The 26942-nt window shown below is 42.6% G+C and overlaps 2 pseudogenes; both read left to right on the forward strand.

The window, feature by feature from the left end:
• The first annotated feature begins 17246 nt into the window (after positions 1-17246).
• LOC147000301 (pre-mRNA-splicing factor SYF1 pseudogene) lies at positions 17247-19868 on the forward strand (annotated as a pseudogene).
• Positions 19869-19927: 59 nt separating this feature from the next.
• Positions 19928-21321, forward strand: LOC147000302 (eukaryotic initiation factor 4A-III pseudogene; annotated as a pseudogene).
• The last annotated feature ends 5621 nt before the right edge of the window (positions 21322-26942 follow it).

Raw genomic sequence — 26942 nt, forward strand, 5'->3', positions numbered from 1 at the left:
TAAAACCCACGAATTCCATACTCCAGCCAGAGGACTTAGAAAATTTAAATCAAAGAAGCTCTGTGTAGGCACTTGAAAAGGGAAAGGGTTAAGAGATGTCTATATAGTGAGCAGTGAGAGGGGTGGGTGTCTTCTTCCATTTGTCTCCAGGAACACTAGCAAAGTCTTTCTGCTGCCTAGACAACAGCAAAGGAAGCATCCCTGAGCTAACTGATAGGGACCAGCACATGAAGGATAAACTACAACAGCTCAACTCCATCCCTGAACCAGAAAGCCTTTCAGCGAGGCTCCTCAGTCAGCAGACCACACCAGCCACAAACACCCCACACCCAAGCTGACTCTCAAACACTGTGGGCAGACCAGCAGCAGAGGCCACACACACTAGGAAGGCAAGACCCAATAGCAAACAGAGGGCTTGATGCGATCCATATTTCCTTTATGGAGAAAAAGAAGATGGTCTGTTCAGGAGGAAACAGCCACACATTTTTAAAGAAGTGCTCAAAGATGGATAAAGGGGGGTGGGGAAGAAAAGAAAATCTTTCGGAAGTTAAAAAAAATAATAGAGAAAAATGATTACCTTAAGAGGAGCTAGAGGATGTGGTTAAGACATTCTCCGGAAAGTAGGACAAAGGAAAAAAAAATTGAAAACAGCAGGGGAAAAAAAAATTCAAGAATGAGCCCAGGAAGTCCTCCATCCTATTAACAAGTGTTGCAGAAACAGAGCAGAGAGGAGGGAGAGACAAGGAAATTACCAAACAGATAGCACTGAAAAGGCTTTGTAACTGAAAGCAATTGGAACTTGTTTGTCACACTAAAACACACACAACAACACATCTCTCAACATCAGGAACACTTTCAGAGAAGTGAGCAAAACTGGTCAGAAAGGATGCAGGGAGATATCAGAGAGTGGCTTTAAGTTTATTATTGAATAAAACTATATGACAGAGAAACACTCAGCATCCTGGGGAAAAAATATGCCCAGGCCGGCAAGTTGGCTCAGTGGGTAAAGGAGCTTGCTACCTTGACTGATGATGTGAGTTCGATTCTTGGGATCCACATGAGGGAAGGAGTTACCCTCTTATCTCTATACACACACTGAGATAGGCATGAATGCGCCTATGTACACACACGTGCAAATAAGGAAATAATTGTAGGAACAGTGTAAATAAATGTCCAGAACCCTACTTTCATCCTTAAAAACTTCTTATGTCAAACTACAGATTTTTTTGGATAATTAAGAGGTTAAAACCATCTCTTCCTTGCATTTTCTAAAGCTACTTAAAAACTTGAACAAATTAAACGCTCATCTACCATAATAGTTTTCTATCACTCCTGTAGAAAATCTCCAGGAACTTCATGGTTTAAAGCCACATGCATGTGTTGTTATTTTATGGTTCTGGAATCTGAGCTAACAGGGATGCTTCTTGCTGGAGTATCTGGGGAAGTTCTATTTTTTATGATATTTCCAGCTTCAGGAAGCTACCCTTTCTTTTTAACCCATAGCCTCTTCCTCTATCTTCAAGGCCAACAATATCTTCAAGTCTCTCTGACACTAAGACTACTAACTCTGTTGCTTCCACTGTCGTTCATAAGAAGTCTGGATAAATCATAGCCATCTTCCCACATCTGCAAAACCCTTTGTGCCTTGAGGAGTAAGTAAGCATGCATCTTTTTGAGAGATCAGGACTTCAACATCTTTATGGAGGTCATTATTTGGCCTACATTCTCCAAGAAAAAGAAAGACAGGACAGTCAAGAATCAGAGTGCCCAATTAAAGGAACAAGAGAGTGTGGGCTCACAGTGACTACTGCATGGAAAATGAACCAAGCCTGGTTACAGAAGAATCGTGGAAAGCCTCAAGAGGAATGGTTGCAAGAAAAGGCCAGAATCAAATGTGCGCAAGGAGACTCAGTTCTAAGGAAGTGCTTGGGTAAGAACTAATGATAGCCCATCACATTTTAAATGAGTAACTCATTAAAACTTGGAAAGACCAAAAGAATATACCAGACTGTAAACATAATTATAGGAAAGTATATCCTTCAGATGTGAGTGATATTTTTATGGCTGTTGTAATACAAATCTGAAAAGAGATCCAATTGAAAGGGAATGGGAGGTTCCAAGGGGTAATGAGGACACAGTGTAAATGAGATAAAATACCTCTATAGTCTTAGTGGAAGACATCAGTACAAAGTGTACATAAAAGTGAAAAGAAGCTGGGCGTGGTGGCGCACGCCTTTAATCCTAGCACTTGGAAGGCAGAGGCAGGAAGATCACTGAGTTCGAGGCCAGCCTGGTCTACAAAGTGAGTTCCAGGACAGCCAGGGCTACACAGAGAAACCCTGTCTCGAAACAAACAAAAAGTGAAAAGAAACAATAATCAACTAGGTATAAGCTTATTGTTCAGAATCAATCAAGGAGAAGAGGGGAAAGGGGGGAGGGGCAACATGGACTTTCCCACTGAAGCATCTCTCTAGACTTTTCATTTTTTAAATTAGCTTACCAAGTAATAGGTTTCCATATGAATTATCACACATATTTTAATTCAGTTGATCCACAGACACAGATACTTCTTCATCTCTGTAACCCTTTCCCCACCATTCCTCCTAGTATTCCCCTACACACAAACACACCCTCTACATTGCTCAACTGTCTTCTCCACCTTTAGAACATATTTTTTCAGTTGCATAATCCTTTCTGGCTTCTCAAAACCAGGTTTGCCCCCACCTAGACATGTGACAGATAAAGGCTAGAATCCTAAGAGAGAACATATGGTGTTTGTCCTACTGAGCTTCTGTTACCTCACTTAAAATGCTGCTTTCTAGTCACATCCCGTTTTCTGCAAATTTCAAATTTTGTTTTTCTTTACAAATGACTAAAGTCCCATGAACTCTATTTCCATTATTAATTCATCTGATGATGGATGTCTAGGCTAATTCCATTTCTGTGCTGCTACAAAAAGAGCATCGGTTAACGTGAGTGAGCAAGTATCTCTTTGGTTGGTTGTGACATCCTTTATGTGTATGTCCAGGAATGGTGGAGCTGGGTCATATAATGTTACTGTTCTCAGTTTTTTTTTTTTTTTGAGACATTCCCACATTGGCTTGCACAGTGGCTGCACTAACTTATACTCACACCGACCGTGTTTAAGAGTCCCATTTCTTCCATATTCTCACCAGCATTTGTTGTCACTTGTTTTCTGGGTGTTTGTCACTCTCGCTGGAGTGAGATGAATTCTCTAAGTAGTTTGAATTTGCATTTCCCTGATTGCCAGAGACACTGAAAACTTTTTAAAATATCAATTGATCATTTGTCCATTTTTCTTTTAAAAACTGACCATTGACCTATTTATCAATTGGCAGCTCTGTTCTTTGGTATTTAATTTTTGAAGTATATAGAGACAGAGATAGAGACAGAGATAGAGATAGAGATAGAGATAGAGATAGAGATAGAGATAGCGATAGAGATAGAGATCTCCTAGATATTAACCCCTTGTCTCCAGTATGGCTGACAAAGCTTTTCTCCCATTCTGTAAGCTGTCTGTATTCTGTTGATAGTTTCTTCTGCTATACAAAACCTTTTTCATTTCAAGTACCACAGTAGCATAGAAACAGCCCCAAAATTGACAAGTGAACTATGTGATCCTTCTAGAAATGACTAGCACATGGACTCTTTCTGGAGCTGAATTATCATCTCCTTGAGTGGCCTTTCCAGGTGATTCAATGACTGCTACCACCTTGCTTTTTTTTATTTCCTTCATCCTGCTGCCCATTATCAACCACTCCTCCATTGTTACATGTTTACTTATCTGTGAACATCTGCCTCCTTCCTCCCAGAGACCAAGGTGTCTCTGCTTGTCCACAGACTGCCCCTGAGATCTGAAACACTGCTGGCCCTTATTAGGACTTGATACTTAAGAACATATTTACATTTTTATTCTCTCCTGTCCCAGCTTTCCCCAAAATACACTATTGTAAACTGTATCCATTTAGACTTGTCTGAACACTCAGGCCACCTTTAATAATTCTAGTCTAGGAGCAGTAATCTCAGTGCTTGGAGGAATCCTGCTTCATTCTGATGTTGACTCCATGGATCAGATAAGTTGGTCTATCTTTCTAAGGCTGCTCACTTCTGATATGCCTTGGTTCTGTCTGAAGTAGTCCATGTCAGAAGGTTGTTTGAGCATTGCCCACCTCATGTTTGTTTGTTTGTTTGTTTGTTTGTTGATACAGGGTCTATCTCACTATGTAGACCAGACTAGCTTTGAACTCACAGAGACTTGTCTGCCTTTGCCTTCTTTTCTGGGATTAAAGGTGTATACCACTGAACCTAGCCCACCTTATTTGTTTTTAAGTGAAAGAGAGAAGAGTCTCAAAGAACAAGATGGTTTATTGTTCACCACACAGTCTAAGAAGGCTGAGTTCACGGGGATGAGAAGATGGCCTCAAAACTGCTCAGCAACTTCAGGGAACAAAAAACAGCTTTGGCAAACTTGATGGAGAGGGAGAGAGAGAGAGAGAGAGAGAGAGAGAGAGAGAGAGAGAGAGAGAGAGAGAGAGAGAGAGAAAGAAAGAGAGAGAGAGACTGAATTCCAGAAAGTATGTTCTTCCATGCATATGGATGCAATACATTCCAGTAGTGTCTAGGTGAGAAGTGGGTTCATTTGAATTGAGTTTATTCAACATGTGAATCACAAAAGAGGGGCGATCCAAAAGTCAGGAAAGAAACCAAAGGGCACAAAGAAGATGCTACCACCTCAAAACAGACACCGTGTCCCTGGACCATGTCATTATGGGACATGCAAAGAAGATGGTGACAGAGATGCACAAGAGCACAGATTTAACCAATGGTGTTAGGATACCAGAGACACCAAGGGAATCAAATGGGCTGCATTGTACTGAAGGCAAGTGCTTCGTACACAGCATGCTGCCTTCAGGAGAAGAGGGGAATGGAAGGACAAAGAGCCTCCACTTGACACTTAGATGCCCTCCCTTTAGTTATTGTCACTTGTTCTCTATGGCAAAGCCAACAGGTGGTAGCTCTAGTTTTTAAAACTGCCCTGGAAGTTTACAAAATGCCACATGCTATTGACAAAAGACTGCTTTGAATGGGGAAACAAATCATTCGAGCCAATGAATTTCCTCAGAACAAAGTCCCTAATTTCCTGCAAATATCCTGAGAGTCTGAAGCCCTCCGGACAGCATTGCCTTCTCTGCCCTTTATGTGCTCTGCCGTTACAATAACAGACTAATCCCCCTGGCAGAGCAGCAGCTGCAGATGGATGTCTTACGGAGACAAGGGAGCCATTTGCAGATGCCACGGGCTCTTGGACTCTCCAAAGGTGATTGTTTAGCTGAGATAAAATTACTCCTCAGTTATTTGTAGCTCACAGGCCAAAGCATGTGAAAAAAAGAAATGGCAAGAGTGGTTGATTGCTTCTGTTGCATGAGGAAAAAAATTATACCTAGTCCGCCTGGGCTTGGTTTTGAGGAGTGAAGTTCCGATTCATTGACTGCCTGGCTGGTTGTTACTGAAAAGAGAGTAACTGAACATTGTATCAGTGGTTGTCTCTGCAAAGGAACATGAAGCAGGCAGACACAAGATGTTCGAGGGCTGGGCAGGGGGAGAGTGAGCATTCACTCATTATGTAAACGTCTACAGAGCATTTGTCTTTTGTAGGTTATTATGCAACATACTGGGGAATTCATGTAATAAGAAAAAGGCTTTCCTTCATATAACATGCAGTCCAGTGTGGCTGGTGCAGGAAAGGGGGCAATTAGGTTTGAAAAAAAAAAAAAGGTCAGTGCCAGGTCCTAATGAGGCTTTTTCTCATCTGACCTTTGCACAGAGGCCCAAAGACTTCATGTACTTCACACACCACTGAGCAGAATACAAAGCCACTTACCAAGTCAGATGAGACTTATTAGCACAAACAGAAAAAAAAAAAATCTCAGAATGTATCTCCTACTGATACAGGCTCAAGGGCATCAGCATTGAATATTAACTACACTACATCAAAACAGCATTAGAGATTGGTAAGATTAGACTCCTGGTTGGGCACATTTCCAGGCATTAACACAGAAGGATCCGAATGGCAAGCCATGCTATGATTATTCCCCAGAGAGGACAACAACAGACACATGGCCTCAGCCTTCCCTTCCAGTAGCCCCACTGGCATTTCCAAAGGTAGAAAACATGAAGGGGAGCCTATAAAGGAAGTGTTTTTCCTTGCATGCTGTGGCTTGGCACGCTCCTGAATATAAACACTGCAGAGCATGCATGCGATCAGTAAAGATAAGTAATCTTTAGATTTTCAGATCCTTCTCTTTCACATAACACATGTTTTGTAGACATGTCTACCAACCCAGGACAAGAAATTTTAAGCACAAGACCTGGATCTGTAGATGTGTCTAGCAAGGTTGGGGTTAAACCATTTGCTTTTGAGAGTCTTTTGGCTGCTCTTGAGTAATAAAAATGTTGGGGCCCCCCTCAAAGTCCGACACCTCATACTTGTCTCCCCAGAAATATGCCTGTACAAAGCATGCTACCTTTTAATGAGTTTTGTGTAAACTGGTCATCCAAGATGCTGTATGGCCTGAGACAAAGAAGAACTACTGTTGTAACTGCAGCAAATGAAAAAGAGCTGTACACAAATTATACACTCAACACGTTAAAACCAGGCTCATTTTAAAAGATAGTGGAATCCCTACGCAGAATAAACCTTCCTATTAAAAAAGAGTCAGGAGGAAAATTTCCTGGCAACAGGGCTTACTCTCTAAGATAAAAGTAGTTCTATAGCAGGAAGGCCAGCCTAGTGCTTGGTGGGAAAACACTGCCAGCAATGCACAAGCTCTGTTGTGTTTCCCACAAAAGAAAGGAGGAAACAGTAGATCAGATTTTAGTAAGATACTTTTCAAGATGAACAAAAAAATTTAAAGTATTCCCCTCTCAAGAAGTACACCTGGGCAACGAATGAGGTACAGACAACACGGTGTTGATGAGATTTTGTGCAACACATGTAAGCAACTTCTAAGGATGATGCACCAGAATCTTTGCAATACATTCATGATGCAGCATCTTTTAGGTTGGTCCGTGATAGTACAGTTAAAGAAATAATTATCATCATCAGATGCTGAGAAAGGGGAGGAAGGGAGGGAGGGGTGGAGAGGGGGAGAGAGAGAAAAAGAGAGAGAGAATGTTCTGAGAGTGGCAAACACATTCAGGAATTAAATGGTGGTGGTCACACACCACAGCACCTCACGATGTACTGAAAATTCATTGAATTTTATAGTATGTAAAGTAGGTTCTCTCAAAGCATTCTGTTCTGTTGTCACTGGTCCAAGGTAGTCTTGTGGTACAATTGCTTTGTGGTTCTCCAGCTAAATTATAATGTGCTCAGGACAGTTATCTCAAAGACATTAATTGTTTTGGTCAACTAGTAACAATGGGTATCAACTAGGTTCCATTTACCAGGGATACTCATTTACCAGGGATACTGTAGACAATTATGACCAACAAGGTTGACCAGATCAGCCTAGATCACTTTGAATAAATATGTTAATTTTAAGTGTCATCTTGATAGTGGCATGATGGGACATGTGTCATCTTACTAGGGAATGCCCAGATACTTTGTTAGACATGTCTATAAGAGTATTTGGAAGGTAACACTTGAATTCATATATTTAACAAGGTGGATCTCTCTCTTTGACATCTATTTAAGTCCTGAGTAGACTAAAAGGGAGGAGTCAAACAAATTGTTGATGGGGATATAGCCCAGTGGTAGTGCCGGTTCCAAAGCACCAAAAAAAAAAAGAGGGAGGGGAGGAAGAGACAGACAGACTGACTGACTGAATGAATGAATGAACGAAGTTTCTCTCATTGAGCTGATATGTCTGGCTTCTCCTCCTTTAAACTGAGACTACAAATCACACCTCTGGCTCTCTGACTTGGACCAGAACTGTAATTTAGTCTGCCTGTACTCTCAGCTTATAACTAGAAATCTTGAGACCTCTTAGCCTCCATGAGAAATTAGATATAAAATTTCATACAGTTCCAGTATCTTTGCTGCTTTTACCTCCAACATATCTCTTGGCAAAGATGAGGTTTCATGTGCTAGACATTGGCTTCCAGAGTACAGAGACACAAGACATGCAAAAATCTTGCAGTTCTTATGCAATACCATAGCTATCTGCTAAATATATATATATATTCTTTCTCAGTATCTATCTTTTTGGACATTTTTCAATAAGCCATCTTTTACATTTTCCAGCTTTCCTTTTAAATCATTGTGTGTGCAGAGTAAATTGCACTGTATTTTCAAGACACCATTACTATAAGTTCCATTTTTACTTAAGTTTGGAACTCATGAGACTTGAGTGGTTAAATATGCTCCTTTGTTCTAAGCAATGACCACAGTATCTATCACCTAGTTATCTTCAGGATTAATAGATAGTGGAGGGAAGCAAACAGTGTGTGAGAGGGAGGCATGCCAGTTGCTCTTGCAAAGGATGTGTGGGACTGTTCTTGGACAGGAGTATCTTTCACATTAAAATATAATCATTGTGTCAAGAGTATGAACTTTAAGTAAACTAACCAGCAAGCCTCTCAAATTTTGGTCAATTTCTCCTCCACCTTTACATCTAATACATTTTTAAAAATAACACTGTTAGACAATATAATTAATTGTTAAGCAGAGATTTTGGCCTTCCAAAGGGGCACTTCTTAGTACATTTGGCTTTTGAAAAGTGCCTGAAATAGTCTGCCCATGTACCCACTGAGGTAGCTTGCTCCCTGTCTTACCTCAGGAAATAACAAAGAACTGGCTCTCAGAAAACAACACTCAGGCTGCCTCAGACTCAGACTCCACAGCCTCTCATCTCACAAAGCATCTGAGAGAACTGCTGTAAGGACAAAGAAATTTCTAACTCTGGGTATCAGGGGTCTACATCCACCTTGCTTGGCTCTACTGATTTCTGAACTCCTGATGAGGCAGAACACTACAGAGACACAAACATGTGGGTAGTTAGAAAGCAAGGGGAAGAGAGTTGAGGAGACAGAGACAGACAGAGAGAGCAAGAGAGACAGCAACAAAGACAGAGAGAGGCAGAGGGAGAAAGAGAAGAGAGGAGAAGGGAGGGGAGGGGAGGGGAGGGGAGGGGAGGGGAGGGAACAAATCCCAGGACAAAACACAGTTCAGCAGGGTATGCTCCTACCAATCAACTTTCTCTACCTAGGTCCTATGTCCTAAAGTTTCTAGACCCTCCCCAATCAGACATGAGTTAATGAGCTCATTAATTTTAGTAAGGGATACTTTCAATCCAAACCATGATGGTGAAACACATAATACAAGTCACTAAGATTCACGAAGCCTCCATTTCTCTATGAAGCAGAAGGGGAGAATAATAACCATTTCACAGAATTAACAGGCATCATCTGTCTAATACCCCTAGAATGTGCCCTTGTGGCATAAAATTATAAGTACTAATTATCATTATAGGGAACAGAGGGAAAAAAACAGAAGGTCACCAGCTCATATCACTCTTTTAGCACACCAAAAGGTCTTGGGGGTTGTGAAAGAGGGAAAAATGAGGCATCAGATCTGCTGCTCCCTGCAGCCCCTCACTGCAACTTGCCCTTGCTTCATCTCTTCTGCTCTGACCCTAGGAACTCTCACAGTAACTTCCCAGCCTCACTGGGATTTTTGCATCTAGTTTGTAAAACAATGACCCAGAAAACAAAATCAAAGACAGTAGCTTCAGCAGCAGGAGCATCTCCCAAAATCTGAAGTTTTACTTTTTTGACAAAGTCATCTTGTTCATATTAAGGCTGACAAACCCCAGCATGCTAGTCATTGATCAAGGGGACTGTGGAGCTTGCCTGACATGCTAATGGTCTGTAACGTGTAGGGATTTTCACAGACTACTTCTGACAGAAAAATGTTATGGAGCTGAAAACGTTTGTCAGTGTGTAACTATTTTAAGGATGTTTTAATAGATCTAATTAAGTTTTTTTTTTAATTTTTATATTTATTCTATTTTATTTGTGTGAGTGTTTTGCCTGTGTCCATGGGTGTGCACCACATGTGTGCCTGGTGCCCCAGGGTTTGGAAGAGGGCATTAGATTTCCTAGGATTGAATTTAGGAATAGTTGTAAACTATCATGTGGGCATTTGGAACTGAATGTGGGTTCTTTGCAAGAGCAACAAGGACTGTGAGCCATTGAACCATCTCTCCTTCCCCATAAGTAAGAATTTTTAACAAACATTTTATGAAAAAAAAAAAACCCTTTACTCATTAAAAAGGAAGACCAAATAATTCAGTCAACAAATGACAGATTCATTTATAAAATGTGCCCCATGTTCTCATGTTGTGACTATTTTGAAATTTTGGTTTTCTTGAAAACATGGAAATATTGCAAGAATATGTTTTCATTTTAATCTCAGGCGTGGGGATCTGGGGCCTCTTTGGACTGTCGATAGCAGCTGACTGATTTGCTGACTGTGCTCTAGCAAAAGGCATGGTTTTTCCAGATGCAGGTAATTTCTGTGATGGTGTGACATTTGGAATTCTGGAAAATTTTCAAAGAGTATATAAATGCTAGAGCCCCAATGGGTGGGATAGATAGTTGTTGGTCATTCAGAGGGGGTAGTTGTGAACTGTTAGTAGTTGTGCTCAAAGAAGAAATAAGAAAAATATTAGATTCTAAGATCTCTTATCTTTCTCCCCTCTATCCTTCATTCTCTCCTGACTAGTGATAGTGGATGGAACCAGGGGGATAAAGGATGGGTAAAATAAGAACTCCCAAAGTAGCAAAGACCAGCTCATTTCTTCATCCTTATGCATTGACACACAGATAGCAAAGGACTCATGGACTTACTCTCTTCTCTAAAATGTTGCCAATAGTGAAGAGTTTGCAAAACGTAAGTTAAACAAAAAACAAAATATTTTTCTAGGACATCAAACATCCCATAATAAAACTGCTAACCACACTATAATTTCTCAGCAGTTCATGAGCATAAGAAGATCCTCAACTGCAGTTCCCTTAATTGGAATCAGCACCATGAACCAGCATACCCACCAGAAAGCATGGACATTCTACTCTCAATAACCACACATCACGTTTAAACACTAAAAGAAGCAGTATATGTTTTACAACATAGCTATTTTGATTATAATGTTCCCAACAGGCTACACGGGGTGATGTATACCTTTCATACTCACACTGAGTATCATGGGTTCCAGAGACTATAGACTGAGACCCTGTCTTTAAGACAGCAATTAAAAACGGTTAGCAAATCTGCAGTTCCTGTCCCACGTGAACATTCCCCTAATTTCATTAAACCCATTTCCTCCTTCTTTGCTACAACTCTCAAGGTCTTTCAAATATGGCTGGTTGAAGAAAGCATATTATGAATGTTACAAATCTATTGTTTAACATCTATAGATTCCTAAACTCTGTTCCAAGCCAACTGAGCCTTTTCATAGCCTGCTTAAAATTTTTAACACCTCAAAAAGAAAGTATATCTATTGATGAAGATTTTCTGGACAAAATTCAATTTCTTCATGAGTTAATTTCCAAACCCATGGTATAGAATGTTCCAGGAAATACAGATTCTTGTTTCTTTAAAAGTTGTTGAAATACAGTCAGGCTCCTTCTGAAAGGAAATAAAACTTGAGACCTGTGATTCATGTAATGTATGTCAAATAGCCCAAAGAGTTGTTTGTGAGCTTTGAAACCTGGGGCTGAGAACATAGCAGAACAGACCAGGACATGCCCGGGCAGGCCCATCGCCTCCCTGTCTCCCACCCCTCTGACCTCAGGCTGCTGATGTTTAAATGGACCAATCATGTGAAACCGCGCCAATTCCTCCCCCAGCCCCACTCCTTTTCTATAAAAACCCCTAGCTTCCAAGCCTCGTGGTCGAATCCACTGTCTCCTGTGTGAGATACGTTTTGACCCGGAGCTCCGCCATTAAAATACCTCGTGTTGTTACATCAAGGTGTTGTGTTCTATTTGTGATTCTTGGGTGCACGCTGAATCGGGAGTTGGGTGGGGGTTTCCCCACTAGGTTCTTTCACTTCCATGCAACAGATCATGGCCTCAAGTCTGTTCCCTTCTTCCTTTGCCAGCTAATACCTTGGCTCTCACTATTCTACAAGCATGAAAGTATCAATCACGGTTTTAGAGAGGAAATACATAATTTATTTACATCTAAAATGTACTTAAAGTAAAACCTCTCCTTAAAAGTTAGAACAGCATGGAGTTTTATTTCATATACATGGGATGTTTAAATCACCTGTAAAGAAACTGATCATCGTGTCCTCCATCTTAATTAAGCTCATCAAGGAGAAGGTCCTGGAAATGTTGGGAAACTGTGTTGTGCATCTGCAAAGACAAGCATAGGGTTGTCCTTCACTGTGGCACAAGTCAAGCCCTACCCACAATCACAAGCTGCCATTTTGAAGCAGAATCAGATCTGCTTTGCCTACTGCTGTGATCACCAATTCAAGCTCAGAGCACACCAGAGTCCCTTTAAGGGTAAAGGAGCAAAACTTACCCAAAGAAACAACAGGAAAGCACAAAAACAAACAAACAAGCAAACAAAAGCCCAGGCTATTTTGTGTTAGCCAACTACTATGGAGAAGTTCTGGGAGGAGTTGAGAGAAGAGAAAAATATAATAAAAAATATATATTGTATAAAAAAAGTTTAAAGCCAATAAATATAATTTTAAAAAAGGGGGGGAGGGGGGACAGCCATCAGTAGCCTCCAAGTAGAAAGTGTGAACAGTTTGAGGTTAGCTCATTTTCTAGTAGAGTCTTTGACATCCCTAAATTATAAAAAGAAGGAAAACACAAGCACTGGACAAGGCGTGTGTGTGTGTGTGTGTGTTGGACTGTGAATGTGCGTGCATGTTTGTGAGTATGGGGTAGGATGTTTGTGGTTAGTATGAATGTATGTGGAGGAAGTGTGTGAATGTATGTGAGGGTAGTGGTAGGGTGTGTGTGTGTATATCTGTGTGTGAGTGTGGTGTGTGTGTGACAGAGAGAGAGAGAGAGAGAGAGAGAGAGAGACTATGTGTATAAATGTGTGTAAGTGTGGGGGATAGTATGTGTGTGTATGTATTTGTGTGAATGTGTGTGTGAATGTGGGGGTAGAGTGTGTATATGAAATGTGTATGAGTGTGAGGTAGTGTATATGTGTGTGTGCATGTAATTCACTGTGTATGAGTTGGGAGGGGTGTATTTTGTGTGTGTGTGTGTATGTATGTATGTATGTATGTATGAACTTCAGTGTCTTGATCTCATAGAGCACAAACTGGCCTCAAACTCAACTATAAATTTGAAACTGGCCTTGAATTCCTGTTTCTCCTGCCTCAATCTCCAAAAATCTGGGTTTAAGGGTATGTGCCATTCCAGGGACATTTAGTCTGCCTGCATTCTGGAGGCCTGCTGGTACCAGGGACAACCAGGTCATGAGCCATCATGTGGGTTCTGGGTCCTCTGCAAAAGCAACAAGGACTCTTAACTGTTAAGCCATCTCTCCAACCCCCTAATTAACAATTTTTAACAAACAATTTTAGGGGGAAAATACTTATTTAGGAAGGAAGAACAAATAATTCAGTCAACAAATGACAGATTCATTTATAAAATGTGACCCATCTTCTCATATCTTTGTCCTCATGCTTGACACACAAATAACAAAGGACTCATGAACTCACTCTTTTCTTTAAAGCCTTGCCAGTAGTGAAGAGTTTGCAAAACATGAGTTAAATCAGAGACAAAAGATTTTTCTAGGACACTGAACACCACATGATAAAACTGTTAGCTGCACTATAATGTCTCAGCAGCTCTTGAACATAGAAGGATCCTCCAGTTCCCATTATTGGAATCATCATCATAAACCAGCAAGTACATCAGAAAGCATAAACATCTTACAGTCAAGAGCTACATATCATATTTAAGCAATAAAAAGGACAGTGCATGTTTTACCCCACAGCTACTTTGATTTCAACAGGCTACCCATAGTGATGTGTGCCTTTTATCCTCATACTTCTTGAGACAGACAGCAGGATCATAGGTTTCAGGAACTTTTAGCTCTGCTTGCATTTCCAGAGTCCTGCTGGAACCAGAAACATCCAGGTGAATCTCCTCCCTGCTGGTTTCTTCTGGAGCTAACCAAGCAGGGTGAGCAGCACCCAATTTCCTACACTCCACTTTCCAGCCCAGGACTCTGACTACTAGAACCAGAGGACAACCAGGTGAACCCCCTCCACCTCCCAACCCCCTGCCTGCCAGTCCCCTTGGGGTATGCTAAGCAGCAGTGAGCTATTTCCTGTCCCCTGAGCTACATTTTTTCTGTCCCAACAGCCCTACCTGAATTACTGGAGACTTGTCAGCACTGGGACATCCAAGTAGGACCCTGCCCAAGTCCCCCTGGAAAACACCCAGCAGCATCGAACTGCACCATGTCCCCTGTGCATCATTTTCTGGCCCACAGCTCTGCTTGCATTCCTTTAGGCTTTTGGGCAGCAAAGGCAACCAGATGGCTAAAGGCCAGCACAAGGAAACAATTAACAACAGCCTGGGCAACATGGCACCACCAGAACCCAGATAGCCTACTAAAGCAAGCCCTGGATATTCTAACACAGCTGATGCACAAGAAAATGTCCTGATATCCAATTTTATGAAGATGATAGAACCTTCAAAGAAGAAATGACTAAATTCCTTAAAGAAATGCAGGAAAATAATATCAAACAGGTGAAGGAAACTAATAAAATTGTTCTAGACCTGAAAATGGAAATAGAAACGATAAAGAAAACACAAACTGGGGGAATCCTGGGGATGAAAAACCTAGAAAGAGAATAGGAACTAAAGATGCAAGCATCACCAACAGAATACAGGAGGTAGAAGAGACAATATCAGGTGTAAATGATAGACCTGAAGATACTGATATATCATCACTCAAAAAAATGTTATATTAAAAAAATTTCCTGACACAAAACATCCAGGAAATCTGAGATACTATGAAAAGACCTAACCTAAGAATAATAGAAATAGAAGAAGATAGCCAGCTCAAAGGCATAAAAAATATTTTCAAGACCCAGTTCTCCCACCACAGTGAGCCCTGGATACTCCAACACACCAGAAAAGCAAGACTTTGATTTAAAAATCATATCTCATGATGATGATAGACGACTTTAGGAAGAACATAGATAACTACTTTAAAGAAATAGAGAAGAAAAAAGGTAAGCAACTTGAAGCCCTTAAAGAGGAAACACAAAAATCCCTTAAAGAATTATAGGAAAACACAACCAAACAGGTGAAGGAACTGAATAAAACCATCCAGGATCTAAAAATGGACACAGAAACAAGAAATCACAAAGGGAGACAACTCTGGAGAAAACCTAGGAAGGAGATCAGGAGTCATAGATGCAAGCATCACCAACAGAATACAAGAGATGGAAGAGAGAATCTCAGGTGCAGAAAATACCATAGGAAACATTGACACAACAGTCAAAGAAAATGCAAAAAGCTCCTAACCCAGACATCCAGGAAATCCAGGACACAATGAGAAGATGAAACCTAAGGATAATAGGTATAGAAGAGAGTGAAGACTCCAAACTTAAAGGGCCAGTAAATATCTTTAACAAAATTATAGGAGAAAACTTCTCTAACCTAAAGAAAGAGATGCCCATGAACATACAAAAAACCAACAGAACTCCAAATAGATTGGGCCAGAAAAGAAATTCCTCCCGTCACATAATAATCAAAACACCAAATGCACAAAACAAAGAAAGAATACCAAAAGAAGTAAGGGAAAAAGGTCAAGTAATATATTAAGGCAGACTTATCAGAATTACTGCAGACTTCTAACCAGAGACTATGAAAGCTAGAAGATCCTGGGCAGATGTTATACAGACCCTAAAAAATCACAAATGCCAGCCAAGCAAAACTCTCAATTACCATAGATGGAGAAACCAAGCTATTCCATGACAAAACCAAATGTACACATATCTTTCCACAAATCCAGCCCTACAAAGGATAATAGATGGAAAACTCCAACACAAGGAGGGACACTACACCCTAGAAAAAGCAAGAAAGTAATCTCCTTTCAACAAACACAATAGAAGATAACCACACAAACACAAAAATAACATCAATAACAACAGGGAGCAACAATCACTAATGGCCGAGAAGCAACACTCTTACATGTTCAACACTTAGTCCCATTGCTGACCAGATTGCAAGCTGGCACAACCACTCTGGAAATCAGTCTGGCAGTTCCTCAGAAAATTGGACATAGTACTATCGGAGGACCCAGCTATACCACTCCTGGGCATATACCCAGAAGATGCTCCAACATTTAATAAGGATACATGCTCCACTATATTCATAGCAGCCTTATTTATAATAGGCAGAAGCTATGAAAAAAAAAAAAAAAACAGATGTCCCTAAACAGAGGAATGGATACAGAAAGTGTGGTACATTTACACAATGGAGTACTACGCAGCTGTTAAAAACAATGACATCATGAAATCAACAGACAAATGGATGGATCTAGAAAATATCACCCTGAGTGAGCTATCTCAGTCACCAAAGAACACACATGGTATGCACTTACTGATAAGTGGGCATTAGGCAAAGAGTGTGGAATACACATGATACAAGTCACGGACCACATGAAGCTCAAGAGGAAGGAAGATCAAAGAGTGGATGTTTCAGTCCTACTTACAAAATAATCAAGGGAAGTAGAGGGTGGGAGGGACTTGGGAGGAAGAGAAGAGAGGGAGGGGGAAAAGAGGGTGTAGTGGCTATTCCTGGTTGTCAATTTGACTATATTTGGAATGAACTACAATCCAGAATTGGAAGGCTCACCAGTGACCCTTATCTGGAGGCTTGGAGATAGAAGCTTCTGATCTGGATCTTGGTATGGAGATTTTGAGGCATAGTGGCTATGGATTCCAGAAGATTAAATCTCGGAGTTCAAGGTAATCCGGGATTAAAGGTGTGGTGGAACACACCTTTAATCTGGGCTACACCTTTTATCTGGGATTTTAAAGGTGTGATGGAACACACCTTTAATCTGGGCTACACCTTCTGCTGGAGACAATATAAGGACATTGGAAGAAGGGAGTCTTGCTCTTGCCCTTTGCCTGCTTGCTGTGTGAGACTGAGTAACTACTAGATCCTTGGACTTCTATTCACAGCTGCGACTGAACCATTGTTGGGAATTGGGCTGCAGACTGTACCGGAGAGCCAGGAAGATGGTGGTGATGGCACGAGTTCCGCGTCCCGAGCGGCCGGACCTTGTTTTTGAGGAAGAGGACCTTCCCTATGAGGAAGAAATCATGAGGAACCAGTTCTCCGTCAAATGCTGGCTCCGCTACATCGAGTTCAAACAGGGGGCCCCCAAGCCCCGACTCAACCAGTTGTATGAGCGGGCACTCAAACTGCTTCCCTGCAGCTACAAACTCTGGTACCGCTATCTGAAGGCACGCCGGGCACAGGTGAAACATCGCTGTGTGACTGACCCTGCCTATGAAGATGTCAACAACTGCCATGAGAGGGCCTTTGTGTTCATGCACAAGATGCCACGCCTGTGGTTAGACTACTGCCAGTTTCTCATGGACCAGGGAAGGGTAACACATACCCGCCGCACCTTTGACCGTGTCCTCAGGGCACTGCCCATAACACAACACTCTCGCATCTGGCCCCTGTATCTGCGTTTCCTGCGCTCCTACCCACTGCCTGAGACTGCTGTGCGAGGCTACCGTCGCTTCCTCAAGCTGAGTCCTGAGAGCGCTGAGGAATACATCGAGTATCTCAAATCCAGTGACCGGCTAGACGAGGCTGCACAGCGCCTGGCCACCGTGGTGAATGATGAGCGCTTTGTATCCAAGGCTGGTAAATCCAACTACCAGCTGTGGCACGAGCTGTGTGACCTTATCTCCCAGAATCCAGACAAGGTACAGTCTCTCAATGTGGATGCCATAATCCGTGGTGGGCTCACCCGTTTCACTGACCAGCTGGGCAAGCTGTGGTGCTCTCTGGCACACTACTATATCCGCAGTGGCCACTTCGAAAAGGCTCGGGATGTGTATGAGGAGGCCATTCGCACGGTGATGACCATGCGGGACTTCACCCAGGTGTTCGACAGCTACGCCCAGTTTGAGGAGAGCATGATTGCAGCGAAGATGGAGACTGCCTCTGAACTGGGGGGTGAGGAGGAGGACGATGTGGACCTGGCCCGCTTCGAACAGCTCATCAGCCGACGGCCCCTGCTTCTCAATAGCGTCCTTCTGCGACAGAACCCACACCACGTCCACGAGTGGCACAAGCGTGTAGCCCTCCATCAGGGCCGCCCTCGGGAGATTATCAACACATACACAGAGGCTGTGCAAACAGTAGACCCCTTCAAAGCCACAGGCAAGCCCCACACACTGTGGGTTGCATTCGCCAAGTTTTACGAAGACAATGGACAGCTGGATGATGCTCGTGTCATCCTAGAGAAGGTCACCAAGGTGAACTTCAAGCAGGTGGATGACCTGGCAAGTGTGTGGTGCCAGTGTGGGGAGCTGGAGCTCAGGCACGAGAATTACGACGAGGCCTTAAAGCTGCTTCGGAAAGCCACGGCTTTGCCTGCCCGCCGAGCTGAGTACTTTGATGGTTCAGAACCTGTGCAGAACGGTGTATATAAGTCACTGAAGGTGTGGTCCATGCTTGCTGACTTGGAGGAAAGCCTGGGCACTTTCCAGTCAACCAAGGCAGTGTATGACCGAATCCTGGACCTGCGCATAGCCACGCCACAGATCGTTATTAACTATGCCATGTTCCTGGAGGAGCACAAGTACTTTGAGGAGAGCTTCAAGGCATATGAGCGTGGCATCTCACTGTTCAAGTGGCCCAATGTTTCAGACATCTGGAGCACCTACCTGACCAAATTCATCTCGCGCTATGGGGGCCGAAAGCTGGAGTGTGCACGGGATCTCTTTGAGCAGGCACTCGATGGCTGCCCACCAAAATATGCCAAGACTTTATACCTGCTCTACGCACAGCTGGAGGAGGAATGGGGCCTTGCCCGCCATGACATGGCTGTGTATGACCGTGCGACCAGGGCAGTGGAGCCAGCACAGCAGTACGACATGTTTAACATCTACATCAAGCGGGCTGCTGAGATCTATGGCATCACCCACACTCGTGGCATCTACCAGAAGGCCATTGAGGTGCTGTCTGATGAGCATGCCCGTGAGATGTGCCTGCGGTTTGCAGACATGGAGTGCAAGCTCGGTGAAATCGACCGCGCCCGGGCCATCTACAGCTTCTGCTCCCAGATCTGTGATCCCCGGACAACTGGGGCATTCTGGCAAACATGGAAGGACTTTGAGGTCCGGCACGGCAATGAGGATACCATCAGGGAGATGCTGAGGATACGGCGGAGTGTGCAGGCCACATACAATACTCAGGTCAACTTCATGGCTTCACAGATGCTCAAGGTGTCGGGCAGTGCCACAGGCACCGTGTCTGACCTGGCTCCTGGGCAGAGCGGCATGGATGACATGAAGTTGCTGGAACAGAGAGCATAACAGCTGGCAGCTGAGGCAGAGCGGGACCAGCCCCCCAGGGCCCAGAGCAAGATCTTCTTTGTGAGGAGTGATGCATCCAGGGAGGAATTGGCAGAGCTGGCTCAGCAGGCCAACCCTGAGGAGATCCAGCTGGGCGAGGATGAGGACGAGATGGACCTGGAGCCCAATGAAGTCCGACTGGAACAGTAGAGTGTACCAGCTGCTGTGTTCGGGAGCCTAAAGGAAGACTGACCCCCTCCACACTTTTTCCTCCATGGTCCCTCCCCCATAACTACCCTTCTAATACAGCCCCTCTTTGAACATCAAAAAAAAAATTTTTTTTTCAGTCTTTCAGCAGAATCGGGATCATGGCGGCCACGGCCAAGATGGCGACGTCTGGCTGGGTGTGGAAGAGGCTGCTCAAAGAGGAGGACATGACCAAAGTGGAGTTCGAGACGAGCGAGGAGGTGGATGTGACCCCCACGTTCGACACCATGGGCCTGCGAGAGGACCTGCTGCGCGGCATCTATGCCTACGGTTTTGAAAAACCTTCAGCGATCCAGCAGCGTGCTATCAAGCAGATAATTAAAGGGAGAGATGTCATTGCACAGTCTCAGTCTGGCACAGGCAAGACGGCCACCTTCAGTATCTCAGTGCTGCAGTGCTTGGATATCCAGGTTCGAGAAAGCCAAGCTTTGATTCTGGCTCCAACCAGAGAGTTAGCGGTGCAGATTCAGAAGGGTCTGCTCGCTCTGGGGGATTACATGAACGTGCAGTGCCATGCCTGCATTGGGGGCACCAATGTCGGGGAGGACATCCTGAAGCTGGATTACGGGCAGCATGTGGTGGCAGGCACGCCGGGATGCGTCTTTGATCTGATCCGCCGGAGAAGTTTACGGACACGGGCTATCAAGATGCTGGTTTTGGATGAGGCTGATGAAATGTTGAAGAAAGGTTTCAAGGAGCAGATCTATGATGTGTACAGGTATTTGCCACCAGCCACACAGGTCGTTCTCATCAGTGCCATACTGCCTCATGAGATCCTGGAGATGACCAACAAGTTCATGACCAACCCCATCCGCATCCTGGTGAAGTGTGATGAGTTGACTCTGGAAGGCATCAAACAGTTCTTTGTGGCCGTGGAAAGAGAGGAATGGAATTTTGATACTTTATGTGATCTCTACCACACGCTGACCATCACCCAGGCCGTCATCTTCTGCAACACCAAGAGGAAGGTTGACTGGCTGACAGAGAAAATGAGAGAAGCCAATTTCACTGTGTCATCCATGCATGGAGACATGCCCCAGAAAGAACAAGAGTCTATCATGAAGGAGTTCCGGTCAGGTGCCAGCCGGGTGCTCATCTCCACAGACGTCTGGGCTCGGGGCCTGGATGTCCCTCAGGTGTCCCTCATCATTAACTATGACCTGCCCAACAACAGAGAACTGTACATTCACAGAATTGGGAGATCGGGTCGGTATGGACGAAAAGGTGTGGCCATCGATTTTGTGAAGAATGATGACATCCGGATTCTCAGGGACATCGAGCAGTACTACTCCACCCAGATAGATGAGATGCCCATGAACGTGGCTGACCTCATCTGAAGCTGGTGCTGGTCCACCGAGACCCTGTTTGGAAACAGAAGCTTCTATTTAATGGGGTTGATTGATATGAACTGTCTTCTCGGAGCCCCTCCGCCATCTTTTCTAATGCACGTGTAAATAACCCAATGCTTAACCTTTTACATTAAACGTGGACATTTAAAAAAAATATATTTTCAACAAAATGGTAGAAGAAATTTTCCCAAAGATGCATATACAAGATGCTTAGAGAACACCAAATAGATTTGACCAGAAAAGAAAATCCTTCTGCCGCATAATAATTAAAACACTAAATATACAGAATGAAGAAAGAATATAAAAAGCTGCAAGGGAAAAGAGCCAAGAAATAGATAAAGGCAGACCTATCAGAATTACACCTAAGTACTCAACAGAGACTCCAAAAGCAAAAAAAGCAAGAAAAGCCTGGGCTTTTGTGGTCTCTAAGAGACCATAGATGACAGCCAAAACTACCATACCCAGAAAATCTTTCTATCACCATAGATGGAGAAAACAATATTCATGACAAATCCAAATTTAAACAATATCTATCTGCAAATCCAGTCCTAAAGAAGATACTAGAAAGAAAACTCCAACCCAAATAGGTTAACTGCATCCAAAAAAAACACAGGAAATAATTCCATAACATCAAAACCAAAAGAAGGGAGACACACACACACACACTATGCATACCAACATCAAAATAACAGGATTTAACAATCACTGGTCTTTAATATCTCTCAACATTAATGGACTCAGTTTCCCAATAAAAGACAGAAGCTAACAGAATAGATGCAAAAATGGATCCATCATTCTGCTTTATACAAGAAACACACCTCAGAAACAAAGATAGACATTACCTCAGGATAAAAGACAGGGAAAGATTTTTCCAAATAAAGGGACCCAAGAAGCAAACTGGAAGAGCCATTCTAATATCTAATAAAATAGACTTTCAGCCAAAAGAGATGGGAAGGACACTTCATACTCATCAAAGGAAAACAAAACAAAACACCAAAATGATGTCTCAATTCTGAACATTTATGCCCCAAATTCATGGGCACTCACATTCATAAAAGAAGTTAGGACTTTATTGCTGTGAAGAGAAACTATAAGGCAACTGTTATAAAGAAAATAGTTAATTGAGACTGGCTTAGAGTTTCAGATGTTTAGTCCATTATCATGGCAAGAAGTGTGGCAGTACTCAGGCAGACATGGTGCTGGAGGAGCCAAGAGTTCTACATCTTTATCTGCAGGCAGTGAGGAAGAGGGTCTTTTCCACACAGGGCATAGCTTGAACACTAGAAGACTTCAAAGTTTGCTTACAAAGTGGCAAACTTCCCCCCAACAAGGCCACACATATTCCAATAAGACCACACTTCTTAATAGTGCCATTTCCCATGGTCCAAGCAAATTCAAACTGCCACATTATACTCCCTGGCCTCTATAAGCTTGTTCAAACACATGAGTCTATGAGGCCTATACCTAGTCATAGTATAATGCAAAATTCATTTAGTCCAACTTCATAAGTCCCCATAAGACTTATGAAGTCTCAACAATGTCTAACAGTCCAAAGTCTCTTCTGAGATTCATCCAATCTCTTAACTGTAATCCACTATAAAAAAATTTTTTTTAAAGCAGATCAAATATGTCCAACATCACAGGATATATATTATCATTCAATTCCAAAACTCACACTGAAGAAATACTGGTCCAAACCAAGAGATAAAACCAGATGGGCAAACTCCAAACTCTGCATCTCCACATCTGATGCCAAAGCACTCTTCAGATCTCTAATTACTTTCATTTTTGTTGACTACAATAAACTTCTTTCCTTTGCACTGGTTCTACTTTGTATTAGCAGCTTTCCTCTTCAGATATTTCATGGCTCTGGCATCTCTAACATCTTGGGGTCTCCAAGGAAACTTTACCTTTACAGCTTCTTGTTCTAGAGTCTGTGATCCACATACGATCTTCTGGGCTCCTGCAAAGGGCTTGGGTTACTTCTCCAGCCCTGTCCTCCATAGCACTGGTTAATTACACTCCACTTCTACTGCTGTTCTATGTGGTCATCCCATGGTACTAACATTTCCAATAGGCTGGCATCTTCTACTCCAACTAAGATTGACCAACCTTTCATAGGTTCTCTTCATGGTGCCAAACCTCAACTTCTTTGTAGAACCTCTTTACTCCTGTGCTATCAACTGCAACTGAGGCTGCACCTTCACCAATGGCCTTTCCTGGCCTCTCACAGTGCCAAGCCTCAGATGCCCTCCATGACCCCTGCATACCTTTAAAACCAGTACTACCTGAGTAATTCTTAGATATTACCAAATCTGGCTGCCAGTATGTCTATCTCTAGAACACAGCTTCATTGTATTCAGAAAATACTTCCCAGAAGATCATCTCAGTGGTGCTGGTCTTTTCTTAATCACTATTAATATATTAACTTGAGCTAACAAGAATCAAATGTCCTAGTAACCCCTTCTATTCTTGACTCTAAAGCCAGAGTCACATGGTTGAGGCTGCCAAACTCTGCTTCTTGCTGGGGCTGAAACATTCCCCCTTATTCTAGTACATCATCACCACCCTTCTGTTTTCCAACTCCTTCACTGACTAAGCTTGGCTATCCTGAAACTTGCTCTGTAGATTGGCCTTGAACTAAAAGATCTACATGTCTTAGTCTGAGATTAAAGTTGTATACCACCATGCCTGGATATACCCATTTTTTTTAACCTTTTCTCAAGATCTTTATAAATTCTGGTTTGTAGTTCATTCCAGATATAGACAAGGTGACAACCAAGAATAGCCTTCACAATACACCCCTAGTCAATTTGACATGTAATTATATCTCCTTATGTCCAAATGAAAGCAATTGTCAGATAATAATAATGCCTATATATAACTATCCCTTATTTAACTGAAAATGCATAAACAATAAACTTAGTTGGGTAGGATCTTGTCCAGAGGTCACCACTCCCTTAATTCTATTTAGTATCCTTGAACACAGGATTTAATTCCTAGTGTCCTTCTACTCTTTGAACCATAAATTTTCTAGTTTTTCTTACTCAGTTTACTACATTTGATCCAAACAATCTTCATAAGAGTAAACCACAGGGCAGAATCTATGCCAGGCTTTTTAGGACCTCCTTTCTCAATTCAACCAATCTGAGTCTCTTCAGCCTCAGACAGTCTCTTTGGGCTAGCGTAAAAAACAGCAATATTCTTCACCAAAACATCTTAAAGACAATCTCCATCCAACATACTAGAATTCTTCTCCATTGAAACTTCTTGAGACAGTTCTCCAAAGTTGAAATCACCCTCACCACCAATGTCTTCCATATTACTATTAGGATGGCCTATTAAGCCTCACTTAAAACATTCCACTGTTTTCCAAATCCAAAGTCCCCAAATCCACATCCCTCAAAACAAAACAGGATCAGGCCTATCACAGCAGTACCTCAGATCCTGGTACCAACTTCTTAGGATTTTATTGCTATGAAGAGACATCATGTCCAAGGCAACTCTTAAAAAAGAAAAACATTTAATTGGGGCTGGTTTACAGTTTCAAAGGTTTAGTCCATTATCATCATGGCAAGAAACATGGCAGCATGCAGACAGGCATGATGCTGGAGGAGCCAAGAGTTCTACATCTTGATCTAAAGACAGGCAGTAAAAGTCTATATTCTGTAGGCAGCATGAAGAGGGTAGAGACTGAGTACTAGGAGACCTCAAAGCCTACCTACATAGTAACACACTTCCTCCAACAAGGCCATACCTATTCCAATAAGGACAGACCTCCTATTTTCCCAGACCCAGAAAGACAAAAATGATATGTACTCACATCTTAGCTGATATTAGCCATAAAGCAAGGATAACCAATCTATAACCCGCAAACCCAAAGAAGCTAAATAACAAGTTGGGCCCAAAGGAAAACACTTGAATCTCATTGAGAAGTGAAACTAAAATAGAGATCAGATATGGATAGAGGGAAGTTACAGGGTAAGAGAGGGAGTGGGAAGTGAACAGGAGGGTTCAAGTCTGGGGAGGACAAGGGAAAGAGAACTGGAATCAATGGGAGGATAGCATCTCTGAGATGAGCTAGAAACCTATGTCAATGGAAACTCCCAGGAATCTGAGGGTGACCCTAGCTAAGACTCTTAACAGTGGGGAACCTGAAATAGCCATCTCTTGTAACCAGGCAAGACTTCCAATGAAGAGATGGAGACACCAACACAGCCACAAAACCCTTGATGCACAACTTCTCCTGCCTACAAGATAGAGATAAAGCAGGGACAAAGGTAGAGCAGAAATGGATGGACTGGCCAACCCATGACTGGCCCAACTTGAGATCCATACCATAAGATGGATTCTACCCTGAAACTATTAATGATATTCTGCTATACCTGCAGACAGGAGCCTAACACAACTGTCATCTGAGAGGCTTCACCCAGCAGCTGATGAAAACAGATCCTGAGACCCACAGCCAAGCATTTGGCAGAGCTTATGGAAGAGGGAAAGGAAGAATTAAAGGAACAAGAAAGGTCAAGGACACTTCAAGAAAACCTATAGAATCAACTAACTTGGGCCCAAAGGGGCTCACAGAAAATTAACCACCAACCAGAGAGCATGCATGAGATAGACCTAGGCCTCCCACACATATGTAACAGACATGCAGCTTGGTCTTCATGTGGGCCCTCTAACAGCAGGAGCAGGGGCTGTCTTTGACTCTGCCTTTTGAACCCTTTTCCCTAGCTGAGCTGCCTTGACTAGCCTCAACAGGATAAGCTGCATCTAGGCTTACTACAATTTGATATGACAAGGTAGGTCGATATTCATGGGAGACCACTGCCCTTCTCTGAAGAGAAAGAGAGAAGGGATGGTGGGAGGGAAGAGAGTGGGATTGGCAGAGGAGTGATGGCAAGCTGTGATCGGGATGTAAAATAAATACAGAAAGAGAGAAAGAGAGAGAGAGAGAGAGAGAGAGAGAGAGAAGGAAGGAAGGAAGGAAGGAAGGAAGGAAGGAAGGAAGGAAGGAAGGAAGGAAGGAAGGAAGGAAAGGAAGGAAGGAAGGAAGGAAGGAAGGAAGGAAGGAAGGAAGGAAGGAAGGAAGGAAAGGAAGGAAGGAAGGAAGGAAGGAAGGAAGGAAGGAAGGAAGGAAAGGGAGTATACACAGGATAGAAAATTTTCATTCTGATCGTGATGGCTACATTTCTTCCAGAAAATCCTTACATATTCATACCCTACTGCATCATGAGTAATAGGAACCCACCAAGTGCCTGTACTTCTCTGATTTGATCCACTTGCTTTCTGTAAAGAGTCACTTCCACTCTCTCTGCCCTCTAAATAGATAAGACAAATTACAAACAAAGCAACTGAAATAAACAACAAAATTATTGGAAAAGAGGATGCATTTGGAGTCTTCCACTCTAAACTTGGTAGCAGTATGTTCCTGCTTTCAAGACACATTGCAATGCTACAATACACAGTGTGGCACTAGAATAAAGACCAGGCAGCCTCTTGAGCATATGGGAAGAATGAAGGTGGATGTGTAACTTACAGCATAAAAACATTTACCCAAAGTGAGCTAAGAACCTGAACATAAGACCCATTGATGTTGAACTTAAAAGTTTCTGAGCATCAAATAATATGCTTGGGAGAGTGAAAGGGCAACATCCAAATACAAAAGCATGCTTTTAAATTGCCTAGGTAATAAAAGGTTAGTACCTAGAATAGAAAAGAACTTCTGTGGTCCAATACCAAAACAGGACAAAATATTCCCTGAAAT

This window comes from Mus caroli, unplaced genomic scaffold (genome assembly GCF_978045245.1).
Source record: "Mus caroli unplaced genomic scaffold, Mus_caroli_1 scaffold_19, whole genome shotgun sequence".
Taxonomy (NCBI): domain Eukaryota; kingdom Metazoa; phylum Chordata; class Mammalia; order Rodentia; family Muridae; genus Mus; species Mus caroli.